Consider the following 10,802-nt stretch of genomic DNA (forward strand, 5'->3'; position numbering starts at 1 on the left):
ATGAATGCTCACTATCAGTAAGTTTTTCAAAGTGATATAAATAAAAACTTATGTTTTGGGTAGAGAATGTGCAGGAAACGTTGAAAAAGCTAGGTTTCGATTTCTGAGGATTAATGCCAGATTTTCGATCCTAAGCTACAAATTCCAGACTGCGATCCCGGAACAACTTAAGGGGGAGTCTGTCAACAAAAGGGGAGATTGAAGAGTGAGAGAGCCAGACTCAGATTCTGAAGAATAGCGATGATGGTGATTGAAGAGAAAGAGAGAGTGTGAAGGATGCTTCAGCGTCAAATATTTTGGAAAGCGTGAAGACTGATTAAGACTGAAGTTTTGACGTACTAAAGTCTCGTACTGAAGACTCCGTCAACATCCAAGGGGGAGACTGTTGGTGCATATGTCTGTTGACTTCGTCTTATATCGAGTCTTGGATTCGTTGCGGATCTGAACAAGAATGATGTCATCATCAAGTTAACATCATGTGACATCACAATGATGACATAACAATTTGACATCATAAAATGGCAACTTCACACAAAACAAGATGCTGACACGAAACATATTTTAATTTCGTGTGTAAGATATGTTGTAATTTCGTTTGAACAGTGAACTTATAATTTCGTTTGAATTCTCATGTTGTGTTTCAAACGAGATTAAGTTGCCTATAAATAGGTTTGTGGTCTTTTCATTTCACACGGAATTAGTTGTGCTGTCACGAAGTGCTGCCGAATTCCTGCCGTGTAATCAAGTTTAATCTGAATGAGAAGATAGTTTTAAATTGAAATAACTCTGTTTCTACTCAATTCTTACTGATTCAAAGTTGTTTGTTTGTTTCCGCCACTCAAACAGTTGTGTATTTCCTCTGATTGACTCATTCGGTCGGTAAAACGATCCTACACAATCTGTGTGCCATGGGACACAATGGGCCCCGCCGAAATACTGGAAAGTACTGCCATAGAAACAGTACTTCTAGTCATTAGATCATCGAAAGATGGGAGGGATGATGCCATGATGTGGATAAGTTGATTAGAAGAAAAAATTAGTGAATCCGAGAGGATGGCGCCACCGAAGACTCAAATATCAGCTGCACGTGAAGAAAATATCGTTAGCCTCGTCACAGGGAGGGAGACCTCTCTATGACCAAGCTTGGGTGTGAGGATAAGTATTGGAAGTACAAAGGAGTAATGAATGAGAGAGTAGGACAGTTTAGATAGAGAAAGTGAAAATTACTCGTTTTGGCGTTATGAGTGGAGTATTTATACTTGCAGGTATGCTGACGTGGTTCGGGCCGTTAAGGACGGACCAATCCTTATTTGGTGGTTAGGAATGTGGACCCTCAAGTTAGTTATAAAAGATCCTTTGGTCGGACGTCTTTTGGGAGTCGGAGCATGGTGCTCGAGCCATTTCGTGCTATGTTCGGTTCGGTTACTCGGATGTCTCCTCATCATAGACCAAAAAGATGGTTTGTCGAATGGCTTCATTCCATGTGAACAGACTTTGGACGGATGAAGTCCGTTTGAATTTTCGATTCCTTTCTAGGCTTCTTAGCTCTCTTTTTTACCAACTTTATTCTTAGTGTTTGTTTGTTCATTATTTTTTTCTATTTTAATATTAAGGTATTTTTACTTTATATATTATCTTCTGTATATAATAAACTAGGTTATCACCCGCGAACTTCGCGGGTAGAAAAATTTACTTTATATTAATCGAGTTATGTCATTAAATAAAATAAAAATACATGTTTTCAAACGTAATTTTTTTATAATTGTTTTGAATTGAAAGTTGTAGTCAATGGGTTGCGAGTAAGGTCAGAAACTTCGGGCAAGAACCGGAGGCAGAAACTTGCCTCTCTGAACGACCCATGAAACAAAAAAACTTTTATTTTTTATAATAAAATATACACATGAAGTTGTTCAAACCTTCAAAACAAACTCATTTAATTAAATTTAGAAGTTAATTAAAAGTTTAAATTAGAAAATATAAACAACAAAAACTTTATTCATTAAAATATACACATGAAGTTGTTAACATGAGCTTCTTCAACATCTCTGCATCATCGACATCGCAGAGTACATCCAAAATCATTTAACATCCTAAACCTGTAACAACCACCCAGATAAGAGACTTAATCTTCCAAGTACCTCGAATGGTTTGTCGGATCGTTCAAAATCCAGTATGTTTAACACAACTTCACAACTCTATGAAACAATCGGCTCTGGATCTTTGGAGAATTCCTCAAATAGAGATATACATTGGTCATCTACAAAAATGGTTTATTAAGGTCAGAAACATCAAGTTTTTCATAAAAGTGTCCCGAGTCAACCCAACACAGCCGTTTTGACCCTAAAAACCATGTTTGACTACCTACCCAATATAGTCCATTTTCCAAAAAATATTATTAAAAAGTATAGTAGATTTTAGAAGCATGGTTACCTATATTTTTGGTTTTAAAAATGTGGCAACTCTCTCTCTATCCTCTTTTCTGTGTGTTAAATTATTCTTTTTTTCCTTTTCCTTTCAGTTTTTTGTTCAGAATATAATTCAGATTATAACAACCTCTCATTTTTTTATACTTAAATGTGAATCTAATTGTTCAAACTTATTTGTCTACAATCAACAAAATCTCATATAACCAGCAATTTCATGCACAATCAAAGGTGTCACAATCAAACACAAACATAATTCAATCTACACATTTCTCAAAACACAATCTCTAACATCACTAACCTGTAGCAATAATTCAAAACCCTAACTAATGTGTTGTGCACTCACTAATATATGCTACACATGTCTCACTTATTCATCTTCACAACTTCAAACACATCTTATCTAACACCTTATGCCAATCAACAAAATCTCATATATACATAAACCTTGAATATTACTCAAACACATCTTATTTAATGAATCAAAATAAAAACACATAAACCTTGAATATTACTCAATTTATGACTACTATCCCACAAAACAAAACTTTGTCAACAAATTATACTAACTTATGCAATGGTAAACCATAAAAATAACAAATTAATTTAGATGATTAGCCTTGCAGAAAACCCAAATCGGGAAAGTTTACCAGAATTGTTAACGAAAAAAATCAGACTCAGATTGGGTTACTCAAGCGGATATTAATCACGAAAAAAATCAGACTCAGATTGCCATTACTTCAAAATTTAAATTTAAAATTAAAATAATGATTGAGTTCAAAATTTAAAATTTAAAATCTGAAAATCAAATCACTAATATCCAATCCCGTAAATCAAGCAAACTTATTAGGAAAGTCTAACCTTTCAAATTTAAATTCAATTTACAGTTTCGAAATTTAAAATCAAACACATTAATGGCAAACTTTCAAATCTAATAAGTTCTGTTCAAACTTATTTGTCTACAATCAACAAAATCTCATATAACCAGCAATTTCATGCACAATCAAAGGTGTCACAATCAAACACAGACATAATTCAATCTACACATTTCTCATAACACAATCTCTAACATCACTAACCTGTAACAATAATTCAAAACCCTAACTAATGTGTTGTGCACTCACTAATATCTGCTACACATGTCTCACTTATTCATCTTCACAACTTCAAACACATCTTATCTAGGTTATCACCCGCGAACTTCGCGGGTAGGAAAATTTACTTTATATTAATCAAACTATGTCAGAAAGTTGTTTTATAATTGTTTTGAATTGAAAGTTGTAGTCATTAGGGTTGCGAACAAACTTGTTTTTTAATTGTTTTGAATTGAAAGTTGTAGTCGTTAGGGTTGCGAGTAAGGTTAGAAACTTTGGGCAAGAACCGGAGGCAGAAATTTGCCTCACTGAATGACCCACGACAAAAAAAAAAAAACTTTTATTTATTATAACAGATTATTAGAACTTTATTAATATTTTGTCCGTTCTTTATTATAACACTTAACATGTACAAAAAATAAAAAAAAAAACTATAATGAATTCTCCAAGCCTTTAACACCACCATTGTCACCAACCTTTGAAACACACAAACACAATATCTTTTGATATGCACAATCACATTGGTTGAGTACCACACATATAGGCCAAACAGGTTGAAAGTTGACTGTAGTGCAATCCAAATTTCAAATGCATAGTTTTCAAATGTATTTATTATTGTTATAATATTATTTACGTAACTATATTTGACCTATTAATTATTATTTACAAAACATACTAAAAGTGGTTTTTGAAACTTTAAAAGTTAAACATATGAGGTAAAATCTTACTTCATAATAATAGATTGTCAATTTGTAAACAAAATTATTAACTCAAAATTATAAAATAAATCTATCTATGGAGTATGCATTGGTAAACATACACGACATTCTCAAAATTACGGAGACAAATTTCAATAGTTTGTTTGATTTGCAAAATATTTTATAAATTGATATTAACAAACGGGAAAAAATAAAGATAAAATATAAATTATTAATGTTTAGTTTATTAACGAATTCGAAACCTTAAATTTTTACCTACTTTGATTTTAAAAATATAAGAAAGTACTCACGGTTACGTTATTGATGGTTTTAAATTCAATTTGTTTGTTTTTAAAAATAAATTAATTTGGAAATTCAAATTGTTTGTGTAAAAAAAGTATTCATGTATTGATCAAATAAAACGTTGTATCCAAATGACTTGTTTTGTATAATAAAACATAGATGATATTAGTTTGTATTGATACAAAAATTTATATAATCCACTGAACAATTTGAAATCAAACACAATAATGGTTTATTTCAAAATTTAAATTTAGAATAATGATTAACTTCAAAATTTAAAATTTAAAATCTGAAAATCAAATCACTAATATCTAATCCCATAAATCAAGCAAACTTATTAGGAAAGTCTAACCTTACCAAGCAAAACCAACCGACATGGTACCAATTTACAGCAATAGCAAGCATATCTCAGTCCAACATAGTTGCAGCCAAAAACTCCAGACCATCCAAAATAAACACCTAATGAATCAAAATAAAAGCACATCCCTAAAATTACAAATAATATAGTCAAAGCATCTCATAAAAAAAAACATCAGGATTTCAAAGCATTCAAAATTTAAAATCAAACACAATAATGGTTTACTTCAAAATTTAAATTTAAAATAATGATTGACTTCAAAATTTAAAAAATTTAAAATCTGAAAATCAAATCAATAATATCCAATCCCGTAAATCAAGCAAACTTCTTAGGAAAGTCTAACCTTTCAAATTTAAATTCAATTTACAGATTCGAAATTTAAAACCAAACACATTAATGGAAAACTTTCAAATTTAAATTTAAAATAATGATTGATATCAAAATTTAAAATTTAAAAATCAAATCACTAAGGAAACATACCAAAAATATAGGATCATATTACTCAATCAACTTTAACAACGAATGAGAGTTGTTTTTAGGATCTATAACTGCAAATGAAGTAACCATTGTTTTAAAAAATATATAATGGTAATATATTTATAGAAACAAAGACTATTTACAGAAACCGAATCATAATTCCGAATACAAAAATAATCTTTAACAACAGTAATCTATTTATAGAAACAAAAACAACTTTAAAATTGAAATCAAAGGCATCTTTAAAGAATTAACAACTAACTAAATACAAAATTTATAACTCAATGACTCACGATAAATCATCATCAATAATTTTAAGACATTGACATATGGAAGTTGTTCTCCCCACAATAAGGTTGCAAAATCATATGGTATTTACTATCAATCGAAACAAAAAAAACATATAAGTTGCAATAACTTATTGTATGCACAAAACTGAAAACTTAAGAAACATACCAAAAATATAGGATCATAGTCCCCAATCAACTTTAACAACGAAGGAGCGTTGTTTTCATGATCCATAACTGCAATGGAAGTAACCACTGTTTTAAAAAAAATATATAACGGTAATCTATTTATAGAAACAAAGTCTATTTACATAAACCGAAATCATAATTTCGAATACAAAAATCATCTTTAACAACACTAATCTATATATAGAAACAAAAACAACTTTAAAAAGAAATTAAAGACATCTTTAAAGAATTAACAATTAAGTAAGTACAAAAATCATAACTAAATACAAAAAATTATAACTCACAAAACAAACCATAAGAACTTCAAAAGATAATCACATAAAATTTCAAATTAACACCTAAAGACAAAAATAAAAAAGAAAGACTATACATATCAAAAAACAAACAACACCAACAAAACTGAACTAACCTGTTTTTGCTCGACGAACAATTCGAAAAATATAGGATCATAGTCCTAAATCGACTTTAATAACGAAGGAGCATTGTTTTCATTATCCATAACTGCAAACGAAGTAACCATTGTTTAAAAAAAATATAACGGTAATCTATTTATAGAAACAAAGTCTATTTACAGAAACCGAATCATAATTTCGAATACAAAAATCATCTTTAACAACACTAATCTATTTATAGAAACAAAAACAGATTTAAAAAGAAATTAAAGACATCTTTAAAGAATTAAAAACTAATTAAATACAAAAATTATAACTAAAATACAAAAAATTATAACTCACAAAACAGTGCAAGATATACCTTTTCTTCAACTTCTCATAGGAACCCATTCAATAGTTCCTTGTAGGGGAAGGAGTCTGAAAGAAGCTCTTCACCTAAAATTACAAAACACAAAAAGTTTGTGAGATATGCAACTCGAGTACAAAAACAATAGTCAAAGACTCGAAGCATCCCTAAAATTACAAATAATATAGCCAAAGCATCTCATAAAAAACATCAAGATTTCAAAGCATACAAAATTTAAAATCAAACACAATAATGGTTTACTTCAAAATTTAAATTTAAAATAATGATTGACTTCAAAATTTAAAATTTAAAATCTGAAAATCAAATCACTAATATCCAATCCCGTAAATCAAGCAAACTTATTAGGAAAGTCTAACCTTTCAAATTTAAATTCAATTTACATATTCGAAATTTAAATTGAAACACATTAATGGAAAACTTTTAAATTTAAAATTTAAATAGAAACCTTAATTCCAGAAAAATTATCATACTAAAAATAAATCACTAAAATTTAAATTTGAGGTTTCAAAAAAAAAAAATCATTAACGAAATTTAAACTGTGACAATCAAAATAAGGATTTTTTATTAGTACTCAACAAATGATCGTTAAATAATTAATTAAAAGTGTAATACCATATAAGAAAACAAATATTATATATATTTTGATAAAAAAAATAAATTATATACATCAAAATTATTTGTCATTCTATTGTAGTTTCCATTTTACTTAAATATGATTGTTAATTAATAAAGAAACAAATTTATCTAAAATAACTTTGATATGTTATTGCATTATAAATGGAAATATTACTTTACAAAACTTTGGAAATTACGAATAGACAAAATCGACCAAATAATTTAACATAAATAAATTATCATTGTTTTGTTAATTATTATAAATTTTATAAGTTTCCTAAAATTAATAATAAGTTAATAAAAATATAAGATATACATCTAGAAATAAGTCAACATACAAATTCAAACATCAACTTATTTGGTAATTTGACTGTTATGTTTTATCGTGTGTAAGATATATTCAATTGTTGTATTTTTTTAATAAAAATATATAAAACTAACATTCGTATTGAAAAAAATACATAAGTAACTATCATATTTCGAACAAAATATCAAATCAGAAATAATCACATCAGAAAAAACTATGGAGGACAGACTCGGTTCAGAAATAAATATCTATAACTGCAAAGGAAGTAAGCAATTTTTAAAAAAAAAAATATAACTGTAACATATTTATAGAAACAATGTCTAATTAAAGAAACAGACTTGTAATTCAAATTTCAAAAATTAACCTTAAAAAAAGTGGTCTATTTATAGGAAAAAAATAAATTTTAAAAAGAAATTAAATGTTTCTTTAAAGCTAAATTGAACAAATGATAACTGAAAAATCAAAGAATATGAACTTCAAAACATTGATAATTTAATAAGAATAAAACACACTATATATATAAAAAAAATATGATAAACTAACCTCTGTTGCTTGACGAATGGTGGGATTCAGATTGTTATAACGGATGTAAGGAATCACATGAAAAAAATACAACAACCAAAATCAGTAACTGCGATAAATGTGGAATAGATGATTAAGAAAAAACCCGGAAACTTGATTTTATACATAACAAAAATCAACAAAAAAACATCTGATGTAGATTTTGGTTTAAGAAAAAAATAAACATGTTCAATCTCTTAGATTAAAGATGTATACTACATAAACAACCGAGTAAAACAACATACCTTCAAGATTTATGGTCTGATCTACAAAATCAGAAAAAAAGAAGTTAATATAGTTAAAAAAAAATTAAACATGTTCAATCGCTTAGATTAAAGATGAATACTACATAAACAACAGAGTAAAACAACATACCTTCAAGATATATAGGCGGATCTACAAAAAATCAGGAAAAAAAAGGTTAATAGAAGTAGAAAGATTAAACAAAATAAAACATCATAAAATCTTTGAAAAATCTGAAATGACTATTAAATCCAGAGACTACTTTTCCAGCTTTGCTTTCAAATACAAACCTTCATTGTTCTCACAATCACCCATACGCGGTTTAGTGGAAGACTGGGAAGAATATAAATCCACATCATAAACGGCATCCAAATTACGCTTAAGTTCATTCTCCAGCATCTTCTACCCAACATTGTATTAAGATTCTGATAGTAGTTAAAATATAAATGAAAGCGTATTAAGATTCTGATAGTAGTTAAAATATAAATGAAACCATAATTTAAAATGAACAACAAAATATAAATAAAAATTTAGTTGATAAAATTAGAAAAATTAAAATAATAAATTTTGCTCACTTTTCCTTAAATGTCAGTATCTGATCAAAATTGTCGTTAAATGAAAAGCCGTGTACCATCAAAATTTGTAGATATCCCCCATTTACCTGTTATTAAGTACATAAATACACATCACATTTACTCGAGATATTGAAGCTTAAGACTGAGTCGTTTTCAAATTAACATGAGATTGAACACTTACCTTGCATAACCCAACTTTGATCAAAACAAAACCTCAATTGCAAATAGAAAACTGTGACAATCAAAATAAGGATTTTTTTATTAGTACTCAACAAATGATCGTTAAATAATTAATTAAAAGTGTAATACCATATAAGAAAACAAATATTATATATATTTTGATAAAAAAAAATAAATTATCTACATCAAAATTATTTGTCATTCTATTGTAGTTTCCATTTTACTTAAATATGATTGTTAATTAATAAAGAAACAAATTTATCTAAAATAACTTTGATATGTTATTGCATTATAAATGGAAATATTACTTTACAAAACTTTGGAAATTACGAATAGACAAAATCGACCAAATAATTTACATAAATAAATTTTCATTGTTTTGTTAATTATTATAAATATTTATAAGTTTCCTAAAATTAATAATAAGTTAATAAAAATATAAGATATACATCTAGAAATAAGTCAACATACAAATTCAAACATCAACTTATTTGGTAATTAAACTGTTATGTTTTATCGTGTGTAAGACATATATTCAATTGTTGTATTTTTTCATAAAAATATACAAAACTAACATTCGTATTAAAAAATACATAAGTAACTATAATAATTCGAACAAAATATCAAATCAGAAATACTCACATCAGAAATACTCACATCAGAAAAAACTATGGAGGACAGACTCGGTTCAGGAATAAATATCTATAACTGCAAAGGAAGTAAGCAATTTTTTTAAAAAAATATAACCGTAACATATTTATAGAAACAATGTCTAATTAAAGATACAGACTTATAATTCAAATTTCAAAAATTAACCTTAAAAAAAGTGGTCTATTTATAGGAAAAAAATAAATTTTAAAAAGAAATTAAATGTTTCTTTAAAGCTAAATTGAACAAATGATAACTGAAAAATCAAAGAATATGAACTTCAAAACATTGATAATTTAATAAGAATAAAATACACTATATATATAAAAAAAATATGATAAACTAACCTCTGTTGCTTGACGAATGGTGGTATTCAGATTGTTATAACGGATGTAAGGATCACATGAAAAAATACAACAACCAAAATCATTAACTGCGATAAATGTGGAATAGATGATTAAGAAAAACCCGGAAACTTGATTTTATACATAACAAAAATCAACAAAAAACATCTGATGTAGATTTTGGTTTAAGAAAAAAAAATAAACATGTTCAATCTCTTAGATTAAAGATGTATACTACATAAACAACCGAGTAAAACAACGTACCTTCAAGATTTATGGTCTGATCTACAAAATCAGAAAAAAAAGAGGTTAATATAGTTAAAAAAAATTAAACATGTTCAATCGCTTAGATTAAAGATGAATACTACATAAACAACAGAGTAAAACAACATACCTTCAAGATATATAGGTGGATCTACAAAAAATCAGGAAAAAAAAAGGTTAATAGAAGTAGAAAGAACAAAGATTGAACATACCTTTAAATACAAAGGAATAACATAAATTCAACATCAGATCTTCATTCGGAACATATAATAACGAAGATTTAAGTTCGATTTGGTGTACGGAATAACATAAAATCAACATCCGATCTTCATTCAGAACATATAATAACAAAGATTTAACTTCGATTTGGTGTATTTACCTTTGATCTTGATTCAATGTTGAAAATCCGGTGAGAAGATGACAATTCTAGAAGAAAGAGAAGAGAGAAAAGAGTAAAGTTGTGGTAGGTATGTATGA

General features: G+C 27.6%; 1 long non-coding RNA gene across 16 annotated transcripts; it reads right to left on the reverse strand.

Moving 5' to 3' along the window:
* Positions 1 to 1,977: 1,977 nt before the first annotated feature.
* LOC110937496 lies at positions 1,978 to 10,802 on the reverse strand. Of its 16 annotated transcripts, none has more exons than XR_004872391.1 (18): positions 10,705 to 10,802; positions 10,456 to 10,476; positions 10,326 to 10,346; positions 10,065 to 10,072; positions 9,727 to 9,777; positions 9,071 to 9,121; positions 8,890 to 8,975; positions 8,605 to 8,739; positions 8,447 to 8,467; positions 8,317 to 8,337; positions 8,054 to 8,061; positions 7,714 to 7,764; positions 6,583 to 6,656; positions 6,239 to 6,330; positions 5,810 to 5,877; positions 5,357 to 5,424; positions 4,871 to 4,977; positions 1,978 to 2,257 (listed from the first exon to the last, which is right to left on the reverse strand). It is a non-coding gene; the product is annotated as an uncharacterized LOC110937496 (long non-coding RNA). The 16 variants fall into 16 exon arrangements; XR_004872389.1 differs by having other exon boundaries at positions 10,065 to 10,150; XR_004872390.1 differs by having other exon boundaries at positions 9,712 to 9,777; positions 10,065 to 10,150.

The sequence above is a fragment of the Helianthus annuus genome, chromosome 11 (genome assembly GCF_002127325.2).
Source record: "Helianthus annuus cultivar XRQ/B chromosome 11, HanXRQr2.0-SUNRISE, whole genome shotgun sequence".
In the NCBI taxonomy this organism is placed as follows: domain Eukaryota; kingdom Viridiplantae; phylum Streptophyta; class Magnoliopsida; order Asterales; family Asteraceae; genus Helianthus; species Helianthus annuus.